This window comes from Phoenix dactylifera, chromosome 4, assembly GCF_051530095.1.
Source record: "Phoenix dactylifera cultivar Ajwa chromosome 4, Ajwa_hap1_PhDact_Kaust_v1.1, whole genome shotgun sequence".
Lineage (NCBI taxonomy): Eukaryota > Viridiplantae > Streptophyta > Magnoliopsida > Arecales > Arecaceae > Phoenix > Phoenix dactylifera.
This window is the reverse complement of record NC_143193.1, coordinates 36109512-36129849: the sequence shown is the minus strand read 5'-3', so window position 1 is coordinate 36129849 and position 20338 is coordinate 36109512. Positions and strand designations below refer to the sequence as shown.

Genomic DNA, 20338 nt, shown 5'->3' with positions numbered 1-20338 from the left:
CCGTCGAGGTCTGCTGCTTTGTCATAAAAGGGAGTTTCGATGGGCATGTCATGGGTGCGATCATACCAGCACTAATGCACCGGATCCCATCAGAACTCCGCAGTTAAGCGTGCTTGGGCGAGAGTAGTACTAGGATGGGTGACCCCCTGGGAAGTCCTCGTGTTGCACCCCTTTTATTTTTTGCCCGCTTTTTTATTTTTTGATAATATTTAATTTTAATTTTTCGGCTTTTGGCTTTTCCTCTTCGGATAATTTTTTTCCCCCGAAAATAAACTGAGTCCGGAGACTCGCGGTGCCATGCCGCATAGCGGAACAGCGCGTTGAATCCTACGCCAGAACGGCCCCGGCAGCGCGAATGTCTCGGGCCGTCGCGGTCTGCTGCTTTGTCATAAAAGGGAGTTTCGAAGGGCATGTCATGGGTGCGATCATACCAGCACTAATGCACCGGATCCCATCAGAACTCCGCAGTTAAGCGTGCTTGGGCGAGAGTAGTACTAGGATGGGTGACCCCCTGGGAAGTCCTCGTGTTGCACCCCTTTTATTTTTTGCCCGCTTTTTTATTTTTTGATAATATTTATTTTTAATTTTTCGGCTTTTGGCTTTTCCTCTTCGGATAATTTTTTTCCCCCGAAAATAAACTGAGTCCGGAGACTCGCGGTGCCATGCCGCATAGCGGAACAGCGCGTTGAATCCTACGCCAGAACGGCCCCGGCAGCGCGAATGTCTCGGGCCGTCGCGGTCTGCTGCTTTGTCATAAAAGGGAGTTTCGAAGGGCATGTCATGGGTGCGATCATACCAGCACTAATGCACCGGATCCCATCATAACTCCGCAGTTAGGCGTGCTTGGGCGAGAGAAGTACTAGGATGGGTGACCCCCTAGGAAGTCCTCGTGTTGCACCCTTTTTATTTTTTGCCCGCTTTTTTATTTTTTGATAATATTTATTTTTAATTTTTTGGCTTTTGGCTTTTCCTCTTCGGATAATTTTTTCCCCCCGAAAATAAACTGAGTCCGGAGACTGGCGGTGCCATGCCGCATAGCGGAACAGCGCGTTGAATCCTACGCCAGAACGGCCCCGGCAGCGCGAATGTCTCGGGCCGTCGAGGTCTGCTGCTTTGTCATAAAAGGGAGTTTCGAAGGGCATGTCATGGGTGCGATCATACCAGCACTAATGCACCGGATCCCATCAGAACTCCGCAGTTAAGCGTGCTTGGGCGAGAGTAGTACTAGGATGGGTGACCCCCTGGGAAGTCCTCGTGTTGCACCCCTTTTATTTTTTGCCCGCTTTTTTATTTTTTGATAACATTTATTTTTTATTTTTCGGCTTTTGGCTTTTCCTCTTCGGATAATTTTTTTCCCCCGAAAATAAACTGAGTCCGGAGACTCGCGGTGCCATGCCGCATAGCGGAACAGCGCGTTGAATCCTACGCCAGAACGGCCCCGGCAGCGCGAATGTCTCGGGCCGTCGCGGTCTGCTGCTTTGTCATAAAAGGGAGTTTCGAAGGGCATGTCATGGGTGCGATCATACCAGCACTAATGCACCGGATCCCATCATAACTCCGCAGTTAGGCGTGCTTGGGCGAGAGAAGTACTAGGATGGGTGACCCCCTGGGAAGTCCTCGTGTTGCACCCTTTTTATTTTTTGCCCGCTTTTTTATTTTTTGATAATATTTATTTTTAATTTTTTGGCTTTTGGCTTTTCCTCTTCGGATAATTTTTTCCCCCCGAAAATAAACTGAGTCCGGAGACTGGCGGTGCCATGCCGCATAGCGGAACAGCGCGTTGAATCCTACGCCAGAACGGCCCCGGCAGCGCGAATGTCTCGGGCCGTCGAGGTCTGCTGCTTTGTCATAAAAGGGAGTTTCGAAGGGCATGTCATGGGTGCGATCATACCAGCACTAATGCACCGGATCCCATCAGAACTCCGCAGTTAAGCGTGCTTGGGCGAGAGTAGTACTAGGATGGGTGACCCCCTGGGAAGTCCTCGTGTTGCACCCTTTTTATTTTTTGCCCGCTTTTTTATTTTTTGATAATATTTATTTTTAATTTTTTGGCTTTTGGCTTTTCCTCTTCGGATAATTTTTTCCCCCCGAAAATAAACTGAGTCCGGAGATTGGCGGTGCCATGCCGCATAGCGGAACAGCGCGTTGAATCCTACGCCAGAACGGCCCCGGCAGCGCGAATGTCTCGGGCCGTCGAGGTCTGCTGCTTTGTCATAAAAGGGAGTTTCGAAGGGCATGTCATGGGTGCGATCATACCAGCACTAATGCACCGGATCCCATCAGAACTCCGCAGTTAAGCGTGCTTGGGCGAGAGTAGTACTAGGATGGGTGACCCCCTGGGAAGTCCTCGTGTTGCACCCCTTTTATTTTTTGCCCGCTTTTTTATTTTTTGATAACATTTATTTTTTATTTTTCGGCTTTTGGCTTTTCCTCTTCGGATAATTTTTTTCCCCCGAAAATAAACTGAGTCCGGAGACTGGCGGTGCCATGCCGCATAGCGGGAATAGCGCGTTGAATCCTACGCCAGAACGGCCCCGGCGGCGCGAATGTCTCGGGCCGTCGAGGTCTGCTGCTTTGTCATAAAAGGGAGTTTCGATGGGCATGTCATGGGTGCGATCATACCAGCACTAATGCACCGGATCCCATCAGAACTCCGCAGTTAAGCGTGCTTGGGCGAGAGTAGTACTAGGATGGGTGACCCCCTGGGAAGTCCTCGTGTTGCACCCCTTTTATTTTTTGCCCGCTTTTTTATTTTTTGATAATATTTAATTTTAATTTTTCGGCTTTTGGCTTTTCCTCTTCGGATAATTTTTTTCCCCCGAAAATAAACTGAGTCCGGAGACTCGCGGTGCCATGCCGCATAGCGGAACAGCGCGTTGAATCCTACGCCAGAACGGCCCCGGTAGCGCGAATGTCTCGGGCCGTCGCGGTCTGCTGCTTTGTCATAAAAGGGAGTTTCGAAGGGCATGTCATGGGTGCGATCATACCAGCACTAATGCACCGGATCCCATCAGAACTCCGCAGTTAAGCGTGCTTGGGCGAGAGTAGTACTAGGATGGGTGACCCCCTGGGAAGTCCTCGTGTTGCACCCCTTTTATTTTTTGCCCGCTTTTTTATTTTTTGATAATATTTATTTTTAATTTTTCGGCTTTTGGCTTTTCCTCTTCGGATAATTTTTTTCCCCCGAAAATAAACTGAGTCCGGAGACTCGCGGTGCCATGCCGCATAGCGGAAAAGCGCGTTGAATCCTACGCCACAACGGCCCCGGCAGCGCGAATGTCTCGGGCCGTCGCGGTCTGCTGCTTTGTCATAAAAGGGAGTTTCGAAGGGCATGTCATGGGTGCGATCATACCAGCACTAATGCACCGGATCCCATCATAACTCCGCAGTTAGGCGTGCTTGGGCGAGAGAAGTACTAGGATGGGTGACCCCCTGGGAAGTCCTCGTGTTGCACCCTTTTTATTTTTTGCCCGCTTTTTTATTTTTTGATAATATTTATTTTTAATTTTTTGGCTTTTGGCTTTTCCTCTTCGGATAATTTTTTCCCCCCGAAAATAAACTGAGTCCGGAGACTGGCGGTGCCATGCCGCATAGCGGAACAGCGCGTTGAATCCTACGCCAGAACGGCCCCGGCAGCGCGAATGTCTCGGGCCGTCGAGGTCTGCTGCTTTGTCATAAAAGGGAGTTTCGAAGGGCATGTCATGGGTGCGATCATACCAGCACTAATGCACCGGATCCCATCAGAACTCCGCAGTTAAGCGTGCTTGGGCGAGAGTAGTACTAGGATGGGTGACCCCCCTGGGAAGTCCTCGTGTTGCACCCCTTTTATTTTTTGCCCGCTTTTTTATTTTTTGATAACATTTATTTTTTATTTTTCGGCTTTTGGCTTTTCCTCTTCGGATAATTTTTTTCTCCCGAAAATAAACTGAGTCCGGAGACTCGCGGTGCCATGCCGCATAGCGGAACAGCGCGTTGAATCCTACGCCAGAACGGCCCCGGCAGCGCGAATGTCTCGGGCCGTCGCGGTCTGCTGCTTTGTCATAAAAGGGAGTTTCGAAGGGCATGTCATGGGTGCGATCATACCAGCACTAATGCACCGGATCCCATCAGAACTCCGCAGTTAAGCGTGCTTGGGCGAGAGTAGTACTAGGATGGGTGACCCCCTGGGAAGTCCTCGTGTTGCACCCCTTTTATTTTTTGCCCGCTTTTTTATTTTTTGATAATATTTATTTTTAATTTTTCGGCTTTTGGCTTTTCCTCTTCGGATAATTTTTTTCCCCCGAAAATAAACTGAGTCCGGAGACTCGCGGTGCCATGCCGCATAGCGGAACAGCGCGTTGAATCCTACGCCAGAACGGCCCCGGCAGCGCGAATGTCTCGGGCCGTCGCGGTCTGCTGCTTTGTCATAAAAGGGAGTTTCGAAGGGCATGTCATGGGTGCGATCATACCAGCACTAATGCACCGGATCCCATCATAACTCCGCAGTTAGGCGTGCTTGGGCGAGAGAAGTACTAGGATGGGTGACCCCCTAGGAAGTCCTCGTGTTGCACCCTTTTTATTTTTTGCCCGCTTTTTTATTTTTTGATAATATTTATTTTTAATTTTTTGGCTTTTGGCTTTTCCTCTTCGGATAATTTTTTCCCCCCGAAAATAAACTGAGTCCGGAGACTGGCGGTGCCATGCCGCATAGCGGAACAGCGCGTTGAATCCTACGCCAGAACGGCCCCGGCAGCGCGAATGTCTCGGGCCGTCGAGGTCTGCTGCTTTGTCATAAAAGGAAGTTTCGAAGGGCATGTCATGGGTGCGATCATACCAGCACTAATGCACCGGATCCCATCAGAACTCCGCAGTTAAGCGTGCTTGGGCGAGAGTAGTACTAGGATGGGTGACCCCCTGGGAAGTCCTCGTGTTGCACCCCTTTTATTTTTTGCCCGCTTTTTTATTTTTTGATAACATTTATTTTTTATTTTTCGGCTTTTGGCTTTTCCTCTTCGGATAATTTTTTTCCCCCGAAAATAAACTGAGTCCGGAGACTCGCGGTGCCATGCCGCATAGCGGAACAGCGCGTTGAATCCTACGCCAGAACGGCCCCGGCAGCGCGAATGTCTCGGGCCGTCGCGGTCTGCTGCTTTGTCATAAAAGGGAGTTTCGAAGGGCATGTCATGGGTGCGATCATACCAGCACTAATGCACTGGATCCCATCATAACTCCGCAGTTAGGCGTGCTTGGGCGAGAGAAGTACTAGGATGGGTGACCCCCTGGGAAGTCCTCGTGTTGCACCCTTTTTATTTTTTGCCCGCTTTTTTATTTTTTGATAATATTTATTTTTAATTTTTTGGCTTTTGGCTTTTCCTCTTCGGATAATTTTTTCCCCCCGAAAATAAACTGAGTCCGGAGACTGGCGGTGCCATGCCGCATAGCGGAACAGCGCGTTGAATCCTACGCCAGAACGGCCCCGGCAGCGCGAATGTCTCGGGCCGTCGAGGTCTGCTGCTTTGTCATAAAAGGGAGTTTCGAAGGGCATGTCATGGGTGCGATCATACCAGCACTAATGCACCGGATCCCATCAGAACTCCGCAGTTAAGCGTGCTTGGGCGAGAGTAGTACTAGGATGGGTGACCCCCTGGGAAGTCCTCGTGTTGCACCCTTTTTATTTTTTGCCCGCTTTTTTATTTTTTGATAATATTTATTTTTAATTTTTTGGCTTTTGGCTTTTCCTCTTCGGATAATTTTTTCCCCCCGAAAATAAACTGAGTCCGGAGATTGGCGGTGCCATGCCGCATAGCGGAACAGCGCGTTGAATCCTACGCCAGAACGGCCCCGGCAGCGCGAATGTCTCGGGCCGTCGAGGTCTGCTGCTTTGTCATAAAAGGGAGTTTCGAAGGGCATGTCATGGGTGCGATCATACCAGCACTAATGCACCGGATCCCATCAGAACTCCGCAGTTAAGCGTGCTTGGGCGAGAGTAGTACTAGGATGGGTGACCCCCTGGGAAGTCCTCGTGTTGCACCCCTTTTATTTTTTGCCCGCTTTTTTATTTTTTGATAACATTTATTTTTTATTTTTCGGCTTTTGGCTTTTCCTCTTCGGATAATTTTTTTCCCCCGAAAATAAACTGAGTCCGGAGACTGGCGGTGCCATGCCGCATAGCGGGAATAGCGCGTTGAATCCTACGCCAGAACGGCCCCGGCGGCGCGAATGTCTCGGGCCGTCGAGGTCTGCTGCTTTGTCATAAAAGGGAGTTTCGATGGGCATGTCATGGGTGCGATCATACCAGCACTAATGCACCGGATCCCATCAGAACTCCGCAGTTAAGCGTGCTTGGGCGAGAGTAGTACTAGGATGGGTGACCCCCTGGGAAGTCCTCGTGTTGCACCCCTTTTATTTTTTGCCCGCTTTTTTATTTTTTGATAATATTTAATTTTAATTTTTCGGCTTTTGGCTTTTCCTCTTCGGATAATTTTTTTCCCCCGAAAATAAACTGAGTCCGGAGACTCGCGGTGCCATGCCGCATAGCGGAACAGCGCGTTGAATCCTACGCCAGAACGGCCCCGGTAGCGCGAATGTCTCGGGCCGTCGCGGTCTGCTGCTTTGTCATAAAAGGGAGTTTCGAAGGGCATGTCATGGGTGCGATCATACCAGCACTAATGCACCGGATCCCATCAGAACTCCGCAGTTAAGCGTGCTTGGGCGAGAGTAGTACTAGGATGGGTGACCCCCTGGGAAGTCCTCGTGTTGCACCCCTTTTATTTTTTGCCCGCTTTTTTATTTTTTGATAATATTTATTTTTAATTTTTCGGCTTTTGGCTTTTCCTCTTCGGATAATTTTTTTCCCCCGAAAATAAACTGAGTCCGGAGACTCGCGGTGCCATGCCGCATAGCGGAAAAGCGCGTTGAATCCTACGCCACAACGGCCCCGGCAGCGCGAATGTCTCGGGCCGTCGCGGTCTGCTGCTTTGTCATAAAAGGGAGTTTCGAAGGGCATGTCATGGGTGCGATCATACCAGCACTAATGCACCGGATCCCATCATAACTCCGCAGTTAGGCGTGCTTGGGCGAGAGAAGTACTAGGATGGGTGACCCCCTGGGAAGTCCTCGTGTTGCACCCTTTTTATTTTTTGCCCGCTTTTTTATTTTTTGATAATATTTATTTTTAATTTTTTGGCTTTTGGCTTTTCCTCTTCGGATAATTTTTTCCCCCCGAAAATAAACTGAGTCCGGAGACTGGCGGTGCCATGCCGCATAGCGGAACAGCGCGTTGAATCCTACGCCAGAACGGCCCCGGCAGCGCGAATGTCTCGGGCCGTCGAGGTCTGCTGCTTTGTCATAAAAGGGAGTTTCGAAGGGCATGTCATGGGTGCGATCATACCAGCACTAATGCACCGGATCCCATCAGAACTCCGCAGTTAAGCGTGCTTGGGCGAGAGTAGTACTAGGATGGGTGACCCCCTGGAAAGTCCTCGTGTTGCACCCTTTTTATTTTTTGCCCGCTTTTTTATTTTTTGATAATATTTATTTTTAATTTTTTGGCTTTTGGCTTTTCCTCTTCGGATAATTTTTTCCCCCCGAAAATAAACTGAGTCCGGAGACTGGCGGTGCCATGCCGCATAGCGGAACAGCGCGTTGAATCCTACGCCAGAACGGCCCCGGCAGCGCGAATGTCTCGGGCCGTCGAGGTCTGCTGCTTTGTCATAAAAGGGAGTTTCGAAGGGCATGTCATGGGTGCGATCATACCAGCACTAATGCACCGGATCCCATCAGAACTCCGCAGTTAAGCGTGCTTGGGCGAGAGTAGTACTAGGATGGGTGACCCCCCTGGGAAGTCCTCGTGTTGCACCCCTTTTATTTTTTGCCCGCTTTTTTATTTTTTGATAACATTTATTTTTTATTTTTCGGCTTTTGGCTTTTCCTCTTCGGATAATTTTTTTCCCCCGAAAATAAACTGAGTCCGGAGACTGGCGGTGCCATGCCGCATAGCGGGAATAGCGCGTTGAATCCTACGCCAGAACGGCCCCGGCGGCGCGAATGTCTCGGGCCGTCGAGGTCTGCTGCTTTGTCATAAAAGGGAGTTTCGATGGGCATGTCATGGGTGCGATCATACCAGCACTAATGCACCGGATCCCATCAGAACTCCGCAGTTAAGCGTGCTTGGGCGAGAGTAGTACTAGGATGGGTGACCCCCTGGGAAGTCCTCGTGTTGCACCCCTTTTATTTTTTGCCCGCTTTTTTATTTTTTGATAATATTTATTTTTAATTTTTCGGCTTTTGGCTTTTCCTCTTCGGATAATTTTTTTCCCCCGAAAATAAACTGAGTCCGGAGACTCGCGGTGCCATGCCGCATAGCGGAACAGCGCGTTGAATCCTACGCCAGAACGGCCCCGGCAGCGCGAATGTCTCGGGCCGTCGCGGTCTGCTGCTTTGTCATAAAAGGGAGTTTCGAAGGGCATGTCATGGGTGCGATCATACCAGCACTAATGCACCGGATCCCATCAGAACTCCGCAGTTAAGCGTGCTTGGGCGAGAGTAGTACTAGGATGGGTGACCCCCTGGGAAGTCCTCGTGTTGCACCCCTTTTATTTTTTGCCCGCTTTTTTATTTTTTGATAATATTTATTTTTAATTTTTCGGCTTTTGGCTTTTCCTCTTCGGATAATTTTTTTCCCCCGAAAATAAACTGAGTCCGGAGACTCGCGGTGCCATGCCGCATAGCGGAACAGCGCGTTGAATCCTACGCCAGAACGGCCCCGGCAGCGCGAATGTCTCGGGCCGTCGCGGTCTGCTGCTTTGTCATAAAAGGGAGTTTCGAAGGGCATGTCATGGGTGCGATCATACCAGCACTAATGCACCGGATCCCATCATAACTCCGCAGTTAGGCGTGCTTGGGCGAGAGAAGTACTAGGATGGGTGACCCCCTGGGAAGTCCTCGTGTTGCACCCTTTTTATTTTTTGCCCGCTTTTTTATTTTTTGATAATATTTATTTTTAATTTTTTGGCTTTTGGCTTTTCCTCTTCGGATAATTTTTTCCCCCCGAAAATAAACTGAGTCCGGAGACTGGCGGTGCCATGCCGCATAGCGGAACAGCGCGTTGAATCCTACGCCAGAACGGCCCCGGCAGCGCGAATGTCTCGGGCCGTCGAGGTCTGCTGCTTTGTCATAAAAGGGAGTTTCGAAGGGCATGTCATGGGTGCGATCATACCAGCACTAATGCACCGGATCCCATCAGAACTCCGCAGTTAAGCGTGCTTGGGCGAGAGTAGTACTAGGATGGGTGACCCCCTGGGAAGTCCTCGTGTTGCACCCCTTTTATTTTTTGCCCGCTTTTTTATTTTTTGATAACATTTATTTTTTATTTTTCGGCTTTTGGCTTTTCCTCTTCGGATAATTTTTTTCTCCCGAAAATAAACTGAGTCCGGAGACTCGCGGTGCCATGCCGCATAGCGGAACAGCGCGTTGAATCCTACGCCAGAACGGCCCCGGCAGCGCGAATGTCTCGGGCCGTCGCGGTCTGCTGCTTTGTCATAAAAGGGAGTTTCGAAGGGCATGTCATGGGTGCGATCATACCAGCACTAATGCACCGGATCCCATCAGAACTCCGCAGTTAAGCGTGCTTGGGCGAGAGTAGTACTAGGATGGGTGACCCCCTGGGAAGTCCTCGTGTTGCACCCCTTTTATTTTTTGCCCGCTTTTTTATTTTTTGATAATATTTATTTTTAATTTTTCGGCTTTTGGCTTTTCCTCTTCGGATAATTTTTTTCCCCCGAAAATAAACTGAGTCCGGAGACTCGCGGTGCCATGCCGCATAGCGGAACAGCGCGTTGAATCCTACGCCAGAACGGCCCCGGCAGCGCGAATGTCTCGGGCCGTCGCGGTCTGCTGCTTTGTCATAAAAGGGAGTTTCGAAGGGCATGTCATGGGTGCGATCATACCAGCACTAATGCACCGGATCCCATCATAACTCCGCAGTTAGGCGTGCTTGGGCGAGAGAAGTACTAGGATGGGTGACCCCCTGGGAAGTCCTCGTGTTGCACCCTTTTTATTTTTTGCCCGCTTTTTTATTTTTTGATAATATTTATTTTTAATTTTTTGGCTTTTGGCTTTTCCTCTTCGGATAATTTTTTCCCCCCGAAAATAAACTGAGTCCGGAGACTGGCGGGGCCATGCCGCATAGCGGAACAGCGCGTTGAATCCTACGCCAGAACGGCCCCGGCAGCGCGAATGTCTCGGGCCGTCAAGGTCTGCTGCTTTGTCATAAAAGGGAGTTTCGAAGGGCATGTCATGGGTGCGATCATACCAGCACTAATGCACCGGATCCCATCAGAACTCCGCAGTTAAGCGTGCTTGGACGAGAGTAGTACTAGGATGGGTGACCCCCTGGGAAGTCCTCGTGTTGCACCCCTTTTATTTTTTGCCCGCTTTTTTATTTTTTGATAACATTTATTTTTTATTTTTCGGCTTTTGGCTTTTCCTCTTCGGATAATTTTTTTCCCCCGAAAATAAACTGAGTCCGGAGACTCGCGGTGCCATGCCGCATAGCGGAACAGCGCGTTGAATCCTACGCCAGAACGGCCCCGGCAGCGCGAATGTCTCGGGCCGTCGCGGTCTGCTGCTTTGTCATAAAAGGGAGTTTCGAAGGGCATGTCATGGGTGCGATCATACCAGCACTAATGCACCGGATCCCATCATAACTCCGCAGTTAGGCGTGCTTGGGCGAGAGAAGTACTAGGATGGGTGACCCCCTGGGAAGTCCTCGTGTTGCACCCTTTTTATTTTTTGCCCGCTTTTTTATTTTTTGATAATATTTATTTTTAATTTTTTGGCTTTTGGCTTTTCCTCTTCGGATAATTTTTTTCCCCCGAAAATAAGCTGAGTCCGGAGACTCGCGGTGCCATGCCGCATAGCGGAACAGCGCGTTGAATCCTACGCCAGAACGGCCCCGGCAGCGCGAATGTCTCGGGCCGTCGCGGTCTGCTGCTTTGTCATAAAAGGGAGTTTCGAAGGGCATGTCATGGGTGCGATCATACCAGCACTAATGCACCGGATCCCATCATAACTCCGCAGTTAGGCGTGCTTGGGCGAGAGTAGTACTAGGATGGGTGACCCCCTGGGAAGTCCTCGTGTTGCACCCCTTTTATTTTTTGCCCGCTTTTTTATTTTTTGATAATATTTATTTTTAATTTTTCGGCTTTTGGCTTTTCCTCTTCGGATAATTTTTTTTCCCCGAAAATAAACTGAGTCCGGAGACTCGCGGTGCCATGCCGCATAGCGGAACAGCGCGTTGAATCCTACGCCAGAACGGCCCCGGCAGCGCGAATGTCTCGGGCCGTCGCGGTCTGCTGCTTTGTCATAAAAGGGAGTTTCGAAGGGCATGTCATGGGTGCGATCATACCAGCACTAATGCACCGGATCCCATCATAACTCCGCAGTTAGGCGTGCTTGGGCGAGAGAAGTACTAGGATGGGTGACCCCCTGGGAAGTCCTCGTGTTGCACCCTTTTTATTTTTTGCCCGCTTTTTTATTTTTTGATAATATTTATTTTTAATTTTTTGGCTTTTGGCTTTTCCTCTTCGGATAATTTTTTCCCCCCGAAAATAAACTGAGTCCGGAGACTGGCGGTGCCATGCCGCATAGCGGAACAGCGCGTTGAATCCTACGCCAGAACGGCCCCGGCAGCGCGAATGTCTCGGGCCGTCGAGGTCTGCTGCTTTGTCATAAAAGGGAGTTTCGAAGGGCATGTCATGGGTGCGATCATACCAGCACTAATGCACCGGATCCCATCAGAACTCCGCAGTTAAGCGTGCTTGGGCGAGAGTAGTACTAGGATGGGTGACCCCCTGGGAAGTCCTCGTGTTGCACCCCTTTTATTTTTTGCCCGCTTTTTTATTTTTTGATAGCATTTATTTTTTATTTTTCGGCTTTTGGCTTTTCCTCTTCGGATAATTTTTTTCCCCCGAAAATAAACTGAGTCCGGAGACTCGCGGTGCCATGCCGCATAGCGGAACAGCGCGTTGAATCCTACGCCAGAACGGCCCCGGCAGCGCGAATGTCTCGGGCCGTCGCGGTCTGCTGCTTTGTCATAAAAGGGAGTTTCGAAGGGCATGTCATGGGTGCGATCATACCAGCACTAATGCACCGGATCCCATCATAACTCCGCAGTTAGGCGTGCTTGGGCGAGAGAAGTACTAGGATGGGTGACCCCCTGGGAAGTCCTCGTGTTGCACCCTTTTTATTTTTTGCCCGCTTTTTTATTTTTTGATAATATTTATTTTTAATTTTTTGGCTTTTGGCTTTTCCTCTTCGGATAATTTTTTTCCCCCGAAAATAAGCTGAGTCCGGAGACTCGCGGTGCCATGCCGCATAGCGGAACAGCGCGTTGAATCCTACGCCAGAACGGCCCCGGCAGCGCGAATGTCTCGGGCCGTCGCGGTCTGCTGCTTTGTCATAAAAGGGAGTTTCGAAGGGCATGTCATGGGTGCGATCATACCAGCACTAATGCACCGGATCCCATCATAACTCCGCAGTTAGGCGTGCTTGGGCGAGAGTAGTACTAGGATGGGTGACCCCCTGGGAAGTCCTCGTGTTGCACCCCTTTTATTTTTTGCCCGCTTTTTTATTTTTTGATAATATTTATTTTTAATTTTTCGGCTTTTGGCTTTTCCTCTTCGGATAATTTTTTTTCCCCGAAAATAAACTGAGTCCGGAGACTCGCGGTGCCATGCCGCATAGCGGAACAGCGCGTTGAATCCTACGCCAGAACGGCCCCGGCAGCGCGAATGTCTCGGGCCGTCGCGGTCTGCTGCTTTGTCATAAAAGGGAGTTTCGAAGGGCATGTCATGGGTGCGATCATACCAGCACTAATGCACCGGATCCCATCATAACTCCGCAGTTAGGCGTGCTTGGGCGAGAGAAGTACTAGGATGGGTGACCCCCTGGGAAGTCCTCGTGTTGCACCCTTTTTATTTTTTGCCCGCTTTTTTATTTTTTGATAATATTTATTTTTAATTTTTTGGCTTTTGGCTTTTCCTCTTCGGATAATTTTTTCCCCCCGAAAATAAACTGAGTCCGGAGACTGGCGGTGCCATGCCGCATAGCGGAACAGCGCGTTGAATCCTACGCCAGAACGGCCCCGGCAGCGCGAATGTCTCGGGCCGTCGAGGTCTGCTGCTTTGTCATAAAAGGGAGTTTCGAAGGGCATGTCATGGGTGCGATCATACCAGCACTAATGCACCGGATCCCATCAGAACTCCGCAGTTAAGCGTGCTTGGGCGAGAGTAGTACTAGGATGGGTGACCCCCTGGGAAGTCCTCGTGTTGCACCCCTTTTATTTTTTGCCCGCTTTTTTATTTTTTGATAGCATTTATTTTTTATTTTTCGGCTTTTGGCTTTTCCTCTTCGGATAATTTTTTTCCCCCGAAAATAAACTGAGTCCGGAGACTCGCGGTGCCATGCCGCATAGCGGAACAGCGCGTTGAATCCTACGCCAGAACGGCCCCGGCAGCGCGAATGTCTCGGGCCGTCGCGGTCTGCTGCTTTGTCATAAAAGGGAGTTTCGAAGGGCATGTCATGGGTGCGATCATACCAGCACTAATGCACCGGATCCCATCATAACTCCGCAGTTAGGCGTGCTTGGGCGAGAGAAGTACTAGGATGGGTGACCCCCTAGGAAGTCCTCGTGTTGCACCCTTTTTATTTTTTGCCCGCTTTTTTATTTTTTGATAATATTTATTTTTAATTTTTTGGCTTTTGGCTTTTCCTCTTCGGATAATTTTTTCCCCCCGAAAATAAACTGAGTCCGGAGACTGGCGGTGCCATGCCGCATAGCGGAACAGCGCGTTGAATCCTACGCCAGAACGGCCCCGGCAGCGCGAATGTCTCGGGCCGTCGAGGTCTGCTGCTTTGTCATAAAAGGGAGTTTCGAAGGGCATGTCATGGGTGCGATCATACCAGCACTAATGCACCGGATCCCATCAGAACTCCGCAGTTAAGCGTGCTTGGGCGAGAGTAGTACTAGGATGGGTGACCCCCTGGGAAGTCCTCGTGTTGCACCCTTTTTATTTTTTGCCCGCTTTTTTATTTTTTGATAATATTTATTTTTAATTTTTTGGCTTTTGGCTTTTCCTCTTCGGATAATTTTTTCCCCCCGAAAATAAACTGAGTCCGGAGACTGGCGGTGCCATGCCGCATAGCGGAACAGCGCGTTGAATCCTACGCCAGAACGGCCCCGGCAGCGCGAATGTCTCGGGCCGTCGAGGTCTGCTGCTTTGTCATAAAAGGGAGTTTCGAAGGGCATGTCATGGGTGCGATCATACCAGCACTAATGCACCGGATCCCATCAGAACTCCGCAGTTAAGCGTGCTTGGGCGAGAATAGTACTAGGATGGGTGACCCCCTGGGAAGTCCTCGTGTTGCACCCCTTTTATTTTTTGCCCGCTTTTTTATTTTTTGATAACATTTATTTTTTATTTTTCGGCTTTTGGCTTTTCCTCTTCGGATAATTTTTTTCCCCCGAAAATAAACTGAGTCCGGAGACTGGCGGTGCCATGCCGCATAGCGGAACAGCGCGTTGAATCCTACGCCAGAACGGCCCCGGCAGCGCGAATGTCTCGGGCCGTCGAGGTCTGCTGCTTTGTCATAAAAGGGAGTTTCGAAGGGCATGTCATGGGTGCGATCATACCAGCACTAATGCACCGGATCCCATCAGAACTCCGCAGTTAAGCGTGCTTGGGCGAGAGTAGTACTAGGATGGGTGACCCCCTGGGAAGTCCTCGTGTTGCACCCCTTTTATTTTTTGCCCGCTTTTTTATTTTTCGATAACATTTATTTTTTATTTTTCGGCTTTTGGCTTTTCCTCTTCGGATAATTTTTTTCCCCCGAAAATAAACTGAGTCCGGAGACTCGCGGTGCCATGCCGCATAGCGGAACAGCGCGTTGAATCCTACGCCAGAACGGCCCCGGCAGCGCGAATGTCTCGGGCCGTCGCGGTCTGCTGCTTTGTCATAAAAGGGAGTTTCGAAGGGCATGTCATGGGTGCGATCATACCAGCACTAATGCACCGGATCCCATCATAACTCCGCAGTTAGGCGTGCTTGGGCGAGAGAAGTACTAGGATGGGTGACCCCCTGGGAAGTCCTCGTGTTGCACCCTTTTTATTTTTTGCCCGCTTTTTTATTTTTTGATAATATTTATTTTTAATTTTTTGGCTTTTGGCTTTTCCTCTTCGGATAATTTTTTCCCCCCGAAAATAAACTGAGTCCGGAGACTGGCGGTGCCATGCCGCATAGCGGAACAGCGCGTTGAATCCTACGCCAGAACGGCCCCGGCAGCGCGAATGTCTCGGGCCGTCGAGGTCTGCTGCTTTGTCATAAAAGGGAGTTTCGAAGGGCATGTCATGGGTGCGATCATACCAGCACTAATGCACCGGATCCCATCAGAACTCCGCAGTTAAGCGTGCTTGGGCGAGAGTAGTACTAGGATGGGTGACCCCCTGGGAAGTCCTCGTGTTGCACCCCTTTTATTTTTTGCCCGCTTTTTTATTTTTTGATAACATTTATTTTTTATTTTTCGGCTTTTGGCTTTTCCTCTTCGGATAATTTTTTTCCTCCGAAAATAAACTGAGTCCGGAGACTCGCGGTGCCATGCCGCATAGCGGAACAGCGCGTTGAATCCTACGCCAGAACGGCCCCGGCAGCGCGAATGTCTCGGGCCGTCGCGGTCTGCTGCTTTGTCATAAAAGGGAGTTTCGAAGGGCATGTCATGGGTGCGATCATACCAGCACTAATGCACCGGATCCCATCATAACTCCGCAGTTAGGCGTGCTTGGGCGAGAGAAGTACTAGGATGGGTGACCCCCTAGGAAGTCCTCGTGTTGCACCCTTTTTATTTTTTGCCCGCTTTTTTATTTTTTGATAATATTTATTTTTAATTTTTTGGCTTTTGGCTTTTCCTCTTCGGATAATTTTTTCCCCCCGAAAATAAACTGAGTCCGGAGACTGGCGGTGCCATGCCGCATAGCGGAACAGCGCGTTGAATCCTACGCCAGAACGGCCCCGGCAGCGCGAATGTCTCGGGCCGTCGAGGTCTGCTGCTTTGTCATAAAAGGGAGTTTCGAAGGGCATGTCATGGGTGCGATCATACCAGCACTAATGCACCGGATCCCATCAGAACTCCGCAGTTAAGCGTGCTTGGGCGAGAGTAGTACTAGGATGGGTGACCCCCTGGGAAGTCTTCGTGTTGCACCCCTTTTATTTTTTGCCCGCTTTTTTATTTTTTGATAATATTTAATTTTAATTTTTCGGCTTTTGGCTTTTCCTCTTCGGATAATTTTTTTCCCCCGAAAATAAACTGAGTCCGGAGACTAGCGGTGCCATGCCGCATAGCGGAACAGCGCGTTGAATCCTACGCCAGAACGGCCCCGGCAGCGCGAATGTCTCGGGCCGTCGCGGTCTGCTGCTTTGTCATAAAAGGGAGTTTCGAAGGGCATGTCATGGGTGCGATCATACCAGCACTAATGCACCGGATCCCATCAGAACTCCGCAGTTAAGCGTGCTTGGGCGAGAGTAGTACTAGGATGGGTGACCCCCTGGGAAGTCCTCGTGTTGCACCCCTTTTATTTTTTGCCCGCTTTTTTATTTTTTGATAATATTTATTTTTAATTTTTCGGCTTTTGGCTTTTCCTCTTCGGATAATTTTTTTCCCCCGAAAATAAACTGAGTCCGGAGACTCGCGGTGCCATGCCGCATAGCGGAATAGCGCGTTGAATCCTACGCCAGAACGGCCCCGGCAGCGCGAATGTCTCGGGCCGTCGCGGTCTGCTGCTTTGTCATAAAAGGGAGTTTCGAAGGGCATGTCATGGGTGCGATCATACCAGCACTAATGCACCGGATCCCATCATAACTCCGCAGTTAGGCGTGCTTGGGCGAGAGAAGTACTAGGATGGGTGACCCCCTGGGAAGTCCTCGTGTTGCACCCTTTTTATTTTTTGCCCGCTTTTTTATTTTTTGATAATATTTATTTTTAATTTTTTGGCTTTTGGCTTTTCCTCTTCGGATAATTTTTTCCCCCCGAAAATAAACTGAGTCCGGAGACTGGCGGTGCCATGCCGCATAGCGGAACAGCGCGTTGAATCCTACGCCAGAACGGCCCCGGCAGCGCGAATGTCTCGGGCCGTCGAGGTCTGCTGCTTTGTCATAAAAGGGAGTTTCGAAGGGCATGTCATGGGTGCGATCATACCAGCACTAATGCACCGGATCCCATCAGAACTCCGCAGTTAAGCGTGCTTGGGCGAGAGTAGTACTAGGATGGGTGACCCCCTGGGAAGTCCTCGTGTTGCACCCCTTTTATTTTTTGCCCGCTTTTTTATTTTTTGATAACATTTATTTTTTATTTTTCGGCTTTTGGCTTTTCCTCTTCGGATAATTTTTTTCCCCCGAAAATAAACTGAGTCCGGAGACTCGCGGTGCCATGCCGCATAGCGGAACAGCGCGTTGAATCCTACGCCAGAACGGCCCCGGCAGCGCGAATGTCTCGGGCCGTCGCGGTCTGCTGCTTTGTCATAAAAGGGAGTTTCGAAGGGCATGTCATGGGTGCGATCATACCAGCACTAATGCACCGGATCCCATCAGAACTCCGCAGTTAAGCGTGCTTGGGCGAGAGTAGTACTAGGATGGGTGACCCCCTGGGAAGTCCTCGTGTTGCACCCCTTTTATTTTTTGCCCGCTTTTTTATTTTTTGATAATATTTATTTTTAATTTTTCGGCTTTTGGCTTTTCCTCTTCGGATAATTTTTTTCCCCCGAAAATAAACTGAGTCCGGAGACTCGCGGTGCCATGCCGCATAGCGGAACAGCGCGTTGAATCCTACGCCAGAACGGCCCCGGCAGCGCGAATGTCTCGGGCCGTCGCGGTCTGCTGCTTTGTCATAAAAGGGAGTTTCGAAGGGCATGTCATGGGTGCGATCATACCAGCACTAATGCACCGGATCCCATCATAACTCCGCAGTTAGGCGTGCTTGGGCGAGAGAAGTACTAGGATGGGTGACCCCCTGGGAAGTCCTCGTGTTGCACCCTTTTTATTTTTTGCCCGCTTTTTTATTTTTTGATAATATTTATTTTTAATTTTTTGGCTTTTGGCTTTTCCTCTTCGGATAATTTTTTCCCCCCGAAAATAAACTGAGTCCGGAGACTGGCGGGGCCATGCCGCATAGCGGAACAGCGCGTTGAATCCTACGCCAGAACGGCCCCGGCAGCGCGAATGTCTCGGGCCGTCGAGGTCTGCTGCTTTGTCATAAAAGGGAGTTTCGAAGGGCATGTCATGGGTGCGATCATACCAGCACTAATGCACCGGATCCCATCAGAACTCCGCAGTTAAGCGTGCTTGGGCGAGAGTAGTACTAGGATGGGTGACCCCCTGGGAAGTCCTCGTGTTGCACCCCTTTTATTTTTTGCCCGCTTTTTTATTTTTTGATAACATTTATTTTTTATTTTTCGGCTTTTGGCTTTTCCTCTTCGGATAATTTTTTTCCCCCGAAAATAAACTGAGTCCGGAGACTGGCGGTGCCATGCCGCATAGCGGAACAGCGCGTTGAATCCTACGCCAGAACTGCCCCGGCAGCGCGAATGTCTCGGGCCGTCGAGGTCTGCTGCTTTGTCATAAAAGGGAGTTTCGAAGGGCATGTCATGGGTGCGATCATACCAGCACTAATGCACCGGATCCCATCAGAACTCCGCAGTTAAGCGTGCTTGGGCGAGAGTAGTACTAGGATGGGTGACCCCCTGGGAAGTCCTCGTGTTGCACCCCTTTTATTTTTTGCCCGCTTTTTTATTTTTTGATAACATTTATTTTTTATTTTTCGGCTTTTGGCTTTTCCTCTTCGGATAATTTTTTTTCCCCGAAAATAAACTGAGTCCGGAGACTCGCGGTGCCATGCCGCATAGCGGAACAGCGCGTTGAATCCTACGCCAGAACGGCCCCGGCAGCGCGAATGTCTCGGGCCGTCGCGGTCTGCTGCTTTGTCATAAAAGGGAGTTTCGAAGGGCATGTCATGGGTGCGATCATACCAGCACTAATGCACCGGATCCCATCATAACTCCGCAGTTAGGCGTGCTTGGGCGAGAGAAGTACTAGGATGGGTGACCCCCTGGGAAGTCCTCGTGTTGCACCCTTTTTATTTTTTGCCCGCTTTTTTATTTTTTGATAATATTTATTTTTAATTTTTTGGCTTTTGGCTTTTCCTCTTCGGATAATTTTTTCCCCCCGAAAATAAACTGAGTCCGGAGACTGGCGGTGCCATGCCGCATAGCGGAACAGCGCGTTGAATCCTACGCCAGAACGGCCCCGGCAGCGCGAATGTCTCGGGCCGTCGAGGTCTGCTGCTTTGTCATAAAAGGGAGTTTCGAAGGGCATGTCATGGGTGCGATCATACCAGCACTAATGCACCGGATCCCATCAGAACTCCGCAGTTAAGCGTGCTTGGGCGAGAGTAGTACTAGGATGGGTGACCCCCTGGGAAGTCCTCGTGTTGCACCCCTTTTATTTTTTGCCCGCTTTTTTATTTTTTGATAACATTTATTTTTTATTTTTCGGCTTTTGGCTTTTCCTCTTCGGATAATTTTTTTCCTCCGAAAATAAACTGAGTCCGGAGACTCGCGGTGCCATGCCGCATAGCGGAACAGCGCGTTGAATCCTACGCCAGAACGGCCCCGGCAGCGCGAATGTCTCGGGCCGTCGCGGTCTGCTGCTTTGTCATAAAAGGGAGTTTCGAAGGGCATGTCATGGGTGCGATCATACCAGCACTAATGCACCGGATCCCATCATAACTCCGCAGTTAGGCGTGCTTGGGCGAGAGAAGTACTAGGATGGGTGACCCCCTAGGAAGTCCTCGTGTTGCACCCTTTTTATTTTTTGCCCGCTTTTTTATTTTTTGATAATATTTATTTTTAATTTTTTGGCTTTTGGCTTTTCCTCTTCGGATAATTTTTTCCCCCCGAAAATAAACTGAGTCCGGAGACTGGCGGTGCCATGCCGCATAGCGGAACAGCGCGTTGAATCCTACGCCAGAACGGCCCCGGCAGCGCGAATGTCTCGGGCCGTCGAGGTCTGCTGCTTTGTCATAAAAGGGAGTTTCGAAGGGCATGTCATGGGTGCGATCATACCAGCACTAATGCACCGGATCCCATCAGAACTCCGCAGTTAAGCGTGCTTGGGCGAGAGTAGTACTAGGATGGGTGACCCCCTGGGAAGTCCTCGTGTTGCACCCCTTTTATTTTTTGCCCGCTTTTTTATTTTTTGATAATATTTAATTTTAATTTTTCGGCTTTTGGCTTTTCCTCTTCGGATAATTTTTT

General features: G+C 49.8%; 37 non-coding genes and 19 pseudogenes across 37 annotated transcripts; all 56 read left to right on the top strand.

The window, feature by feature from the left end:
• The first annotated feature begins 52 nt into the window (after nt 1-52).
• On the top strand, nt 53-171 carry LOC149759662 (5S ribosomal RNA). Its single transcript, XR_016409279.1, has one exon. It is a non-coding gene; the product is annotated as a 5S ribosomal RNA (ribosomal RNA).
• Nucleotides 172-417: 246 nt separating this feature from the next.
• Nucleotides 418-536, top strand: LOC149759661 (5S ribosomal RNA). The gene has a single exon (XR_016409277.1). It is a non-coding gene; the product is annotated as a 5S ribosomal RNA (ribosomal RNA).
• A 246-nt stretch (nt 537-782) lies between these two features.
• Nucleotides 783-901, top strand: LOC149759660 (5S ribosomal RNA; annotated as a pseudogene).
• A 246-nt stretch (nt 902-1147) lies between these two features.
• Nucleotides 1148-1266, top strand: LOC149759659 (5S ribosomal RNA). Its single transcript, XR_016409271.1, has one exon. It is a non-coding gene; the product is annotated as a 5S ribosomal RNA (ribosomal RNA).
• A 246-nt stretch (nt 1267-1512) lies between these two features.
• Nucleotides 1513-1631, top strand: LOC149759658 (5S ribosomal RNA; annotated as a pseudogene).
• A 246-nt stretch (nt 1632-1877) lies between these two features.
• LOC149759657 (5S ribosomal RNA) lies at nt 1878-1996 on the top strand. The gene has a single exon (XR_016411980.1). It is a non-coding gene; the product is annotated as a 5S ribosomal RNA (ribosomal RNA).
• A 246-nt stretch (nt 1997-2242) lies between these two features.
• Nucleotides 2243-2361, top strand: LOC149759656 (5S ribosomal RNA). The gene has a single exon (XR_016409265.1). It is a non-coding gene; the product is annotated as a 5S ribosomal RNA (ribosomal RNA).
• A 247-nt stretch (nt 2362-2608) lies between these two features.
• LOC149759655 (5S ribosomal RNA) lies at nt 2609-2727 on the top strand. The gene has a single exon (XR_016409261.1). It is a non-coding gene; the product is annotated as a 5S ribosomal RNA (ribosomal RNA).
• Nucleotides 2728-2973: 246 nt separating this feature from the next.
• On the top strand, nt 2974-3092 carry LOC149759654 (5S ribosomal RNA). Its single transcript, XR_016409260.1, has one exon. It is a non-coding gene; the product is annotated as a 5S ribosomal RNA (ribosomal RNA).
• Nucleotides 3093-3338: 246 nt separating this feature from the next.
• Nucleotides 3339-3457, top strand: LOC149759653 (5S ribosomal RNA; annotated as a pseudogene).
• Nucleotides 3458-3703: 246 nt separating this feature from the next.
• Nucleotides 3704-3823, top strand: LOC149759652 (5S ribosomal RNA). The gene has a single exon (XR_016404821.1). It is a non-coding gene; the product is annotated as a 5S ribosomal RNA (ribosomal RNA).
• A 246-nt stretch (nt 3824-4069) lies between these two features.
• Nucleotides 4070-4188, top strand: LOC149759651 (5S ribosomal RNA). Its single transcript, XR_016409258.1, has one exon. It is a non-coding gene; the product is annotated as a 5S ribosomal RNA (ribosomal RNA).
• A 246-nt stretch (nt 4189-4434) lies between these two features.
• Nucleotides 4435-4553, top strand: LOC149759650 (5S ribosomal RNA; annotated as a pseudogene).
• Nucleotides 4554-4799: 246 nt separating this feature from the next.
• On the top strand, nt 4800-4918 carry LOC149759649 (5S ribosomal RNA). The gene has a single exon (XR_016409257.1). It is a non-coding gene; the product is annotated as a 5S ribosomal RNA (ribosomal RNA).
• A 246-nt stretch (nt 4919-5164) lies between these two features.
• LOC149759648 (5S ribosomal RNA) lies at nt 5165-5283 on the top strand (annotated as a pseudogene).
• A 246-nt stretch (nt 5284-5529) lies between these two features.
• On the top strand, nt 5530-5648 carry LOC149759647 (5S ribosomal RNA). Its single transcript, XR_016411979.1, has one exon. It is a non-coding gene; the product is annotated as a 5S ribosomal RNA (ribosomal RNA).
• A 246-nt stretch (nt 5649-5894) lies between these two features.
• On the top strand, nt 5895-6013 carry LOC149759646 (5S ribosomal RNA). The gene has a single exon (XR_016409256.1). It is a non-coding gene; the product is annotated as a 5S ribosomal RNA (ribosomal RNA).
• Nucleotides 6014-6260: 247 nt separating this feature from the next.
• On the top strand, nt 6261-6379 carry LOC149759645 (5S ribosomal RNA). The gene has a single exon (XR_016409255.1). It is a non-coding gene; the product is annotated as a 5S ribosomal RNA (ribosomal RNA).
• A 246-nt stretch (nt 6380-6625) lies between these two features.
• On the top strand, nt 6626-6744 carry LOC149759644 (5S ribosomal RNA). Its single transcript, XR_016409254.1, has one exon. It is a non-coding gene; the product is annotated as a 5S ribosomal RNA (ribosomal RNA).
• Nucleotides 6745-6990: 246 nt separating this feature from the next.
• On the top strand, nt 6991-7109 carry LOC149759643 (5S ribosomal RNA; annotated as a pseudogene).
• Nucleotides 7110-7355: 246 nt separating this feature from the next.
• On the top strand, nt 7356-7474 carry LOC149759642 (5S ribosomal RNA). Its single transcript, XR_016403256.1, has one exon. It is a non-coding gene; the product is annotated as a 5S ribosomal RNA (ribosomal RNA).
• Nucleotides 7475-7720: 246 nt separating this feature from the next.
• Nucleotides 7721-7840, top strand: LOC149759641 (5S ribosomal RNA). Its single transcript, XR_016404820.1, has one exon. It is a non-coding gene; the product is annotated as a 5S ribosomal RNA (ribosomal RNA).
• Nucleotides 7841-8087: 247 nt separating this feature from the next.
• On the top strand, nt 8088-8206 carry LOC149759640 (5S ribosomal RNA). Its single transcript, XR_016409253.1, has one exon. It is a non-coding gene; the product is annotated as a 5S ribosomal RNA (ribosomal RNA).
• Nucleotides 8207-8452: 246 nt separating this feature from the next.
• LOC149759639 (5S ribosomal RNA) lies at nt 8453-8571 on the top strand. Its single transcript, XR_016409252.1, has one exon. It is a non-coding gene; the product is annotated as a 5S ribosomal RNA (ribosomal RNA).
• Nucleotides 8572-8817: 246 nt separating this feature from the next.
• LOC149759638 (5S ribosomal RNA) lies at nt 8818-8936 on the top strand (annotated as a pseudogene).
• A 246-nt stretch (nt 8937-9182) lies between these two features.
• On the top strand, nt 9183-9301 carry LOC149759637 (5S ribosomal RNA). Its single transcript, XR_016409251.1, has one exon. It is a non-coding gene; the product is annotated as a 5S ribosomal RNA (ribosomal RNA).
• A 246-nt stretch (nt 9302-9547) lies between these two features.
• Nucleotides 9548-9666, top strand: LOC149759636 (5S ribosomal RNA). The gene has a single exon (XR_016409250.1). It is a non-coding gene; the product is annotated as a 5S ribosomal RNA (ribosomal RNA).
• A 246-nt stretch (nt 9667-9912) lies between these two features.
• Nucleotides 9913-10031, top strand: LOC149759635 (5S ribosomal RNA; annotated as a pseudogene).
• Nucleotides 10032-10277: 246 nt separating this feature from the next.
• Nucleotides 10278-10396, top strand: LOC149759634 (5S ribosomal RNA). Its single transcript, XR_016401130.1, has one exon. It is a non-coding gene; the product is annotated as a 5S ribosomal RNA (ribosomal RNA).
• A 246-nt stretch (nt 10397-10642) lies between these two features.
• On the top strand, nt 10643-10761 carry LOC149759633 (5S ribosomal RNA; annotated as a pseudogene).
• A 246-nt stretch (nt 10762-11007) lies between these two features.
• On the top strand, nt 11008-11126 carry LOC149759632 (5S ribosomal RNA). The gene has a single exon (XR_016408831.1). It is a non-coding gene; the product is annotated as a 5S ribosomal RNA (ribosomal RNA).
• Nucleotides 11127-11372: 246 nt separating this feature from the next.
• LOC149759631 (5S ribosomal RNA) lies at nt 11373-11491 on the top strand (annotated as a pseudogene).
• Nucleotides 11492-11737: 246 nt separating this feature from the next.
• LOC149759630 (5S ribosomal RNA) lies at nt 11738-11856 on the top strand. The gene has a single exon (XR_016409249.1). It is a non-coding gene; the product is annotated as a 5S ribosomal RNA (ribosomal RNA).
• A 246-nt stretch (nt 11857-12102) lies between these two features.
• On the top strand, nt 12103-12221 carry LOC149759629 (5S ribosomal RNA; annotated as a pseudogene).
• Nucleotides 12222-12467: 246 nt separating this feature from the next.
• On the top strand, nt 12468-12586 carry LOC149759628 (5S ribosomal RNA). The gene has a single exon (XR_016408830.1). It is a non-coding gene; the product is annotated as a 5S ribosomal RNA (ribosomal RNA).
• Nucleotides 12587-12832: 246 nt separating this feature from the next.
• Nucleotides 12833-12951, top strand: LOC149759627 (5S ribosomal RNA; annotated as a pseudogene).
• A 246-nt stretch (nt 12952-13197) lies between these two features.
• Nucleotides 13198-13316, top strand: LOC149759626 (5S ribosomal RNA). Its single transcript, XR_016409247.1, has one exon. It is a non-coding gene; the product is annotated as a 5S ribosomal RNA (ribosomal RNA).
• Nucleotides 13317-13562: 246 nt separating this feature from the next.
• LOC149759625 (5S ribosomal RNA) lies at nt 13563-13681 on the top strand (annotated as a pseudogene).
• Nucleotides 13682-13927: 246 nt separating this feature from the next.
• On the top strand, nt 13928-14046 carry LOC149759624 (5S ribosomal RNA). Its single transcript, XR_016411978.1, has one exon. It is a non-coding gene; the product is annotated as a 5S ribosomal RNA (ribosomal RNA).
• Nucleotides 14047-14292: 246 nt separating this feature from the next.
• LOC149759623 (5S ribosomal RNA) lies at nt 14293-14411 on the top strand. The gene has a single exon (XR_016400459.1). It is a non-coding gene; the product is annotated as a 5S ribosomal RNA (ribosomal RNA).
• Nucleotides 14412-14657: 246 nt separating this feature from the next.
• LOC149759622 (5S ribosomal RNA) lies at nt 14658-14776 on the top strand. Its single transcript, XR_016409245.1, has one exon. It is a non-coding gene; the product is annotated as a 5S ribosomal RNA (ribosomal RNA).
• Nucleotides 14777-15022: 246 nt separating this feature from the next.
• On the top strand, nt 15023-15141 carry LOC149759621 (5S ribosomal RNA; annotated as a pseudogene).
• A 246-nt stretch (nt 15142-15387) lies between these two features.
• LOC149759620 (5S ribosomal RNA) lies at nt 15388-15506 on the top strand. The gene has a single exon (XR_016409244.1). It is a non-coding gene; the product is annotated as a 5S ribosomal RNA (ribosomal RNA).
• Nucleotides 15507-15752: 246 nt separating this feature from the next.
• Nucleotides 15753-15871, top strand: LOC149759619 (5S ribosomal RNA; annotated as a pseudogene).
• Nucleotides 15872-16117: 246 nt separating this feature from the next.
• LOC149759618 (5S ribosomal RNA) lies at nt 16118-16236 on the top strand. Its single transcript, XR_016401226.1, has one exon. It is a non-coding gene; the product is annotated as a 5S ribosomal RNA (ribosomal RNA).
• Nucleotides 16237-16482: 246 nt separating this feature from the next.
• On the top strand, nt 16483-16601 carry LOC149759617 (5S ribosomal RNA). Its single transcript, XR_016409243.1, has one exon. It is a non-coding gene; the product is annotated as a 5S ribosomal RNA (ribosomal RNA).
• A 246-nt stretch (nt 16602-16847) lies between these two features.
• LOC149759616 (5S ribosomal RNA) lies at nt 16848-16966 on the top strand (annotated as a pseudogene).
• Nucleotides 16967-17212: 246 nt separating this feature from the next.
• Nucleotides 17213-17331, top strand: LOC149759615 (5S ribosomal RNA). Its single transcript, XR_016409242.1, has one exon. It is a non-coding gene; the product is annotated as a 5S ribosomal RNA (ribosomal RNA).
• A 246-nt stretch (nt 17332-17577) lies between these two features.
• LOC149759614 (5S ribosomal RNA) lies at nt 17578-17696 on the top strand. The gene has a single exon (XR_016409241.1). It is a non-coding gene; the product is annotated as a 5S ribosomal RNA (ribosomal RNA).
• A 246-nt stretch (nt 17697-17942) lies between these two features.
• LOC149759613 (5S ribosomal RNA) lies at nt 17943-18061 on the top strand (annotated as a pseudogene).
• A 246-nt stretch (nt 18062-18307) lies between these two features.
• On the top strand, nt 18308-18426 carry LOC149759612 (5S ribosomal RNA). Its single transcript, XR_016409240.1, has one exon. It is a non-coding gene; the product is annotated as a 5S ribosomal RNA (ribosomal RNA).
• Nucleotides 18427-18672: 246 nt separating this feature from the next.
• Nucleotides 18673-18791, top strand: LOC149759611 (5S ribosomal RNA). The gene has a single exon (XR_016409239.1). It is a non-coding gene; the product is annotated as a 5S ribosomal RNA (ribosomal RNA).
• A 246-nt stretch (nt 18792-19037) lies between these two features.
• Nucleotides 19038-19156, top strand: LOC149759610 (5S ribosomal RNA; annotated as a pseudogene).
• A 246-nt stretch (nt 19157-19402) lies between these two features.
• LOC149759609 (5S ribosomal RNA) lies at nt 19403-19521 on the top strand. Its single transcript, XR_016409238.1, has one exon. It is a non-coding gene; the product is annotated as a 5S ribosomal RNA (ribosomal RNA).
• Nucleotides 19522-19767: 246 nt separating this feature from the next.
• Nucleotides 19768-19886, top strand: LOC149759608 (5S ribosomal RNA; annotated as a pseudogene).
• Nucleotides 19887-20132: 246 nt separating this feature from the next.
• LOC149759607 (5S ribosomal RNA) lies at nt 20133-20251 on the top strand. Its single transcript, XR_016409237.1, has one exon. It is a non-coding gene; the product is annotated as a 5S ribosomal RNA (ribosomal RNA).
• The last annotated feature ends 87 nt before the right edge of the window (nt 20252-20338 follow it).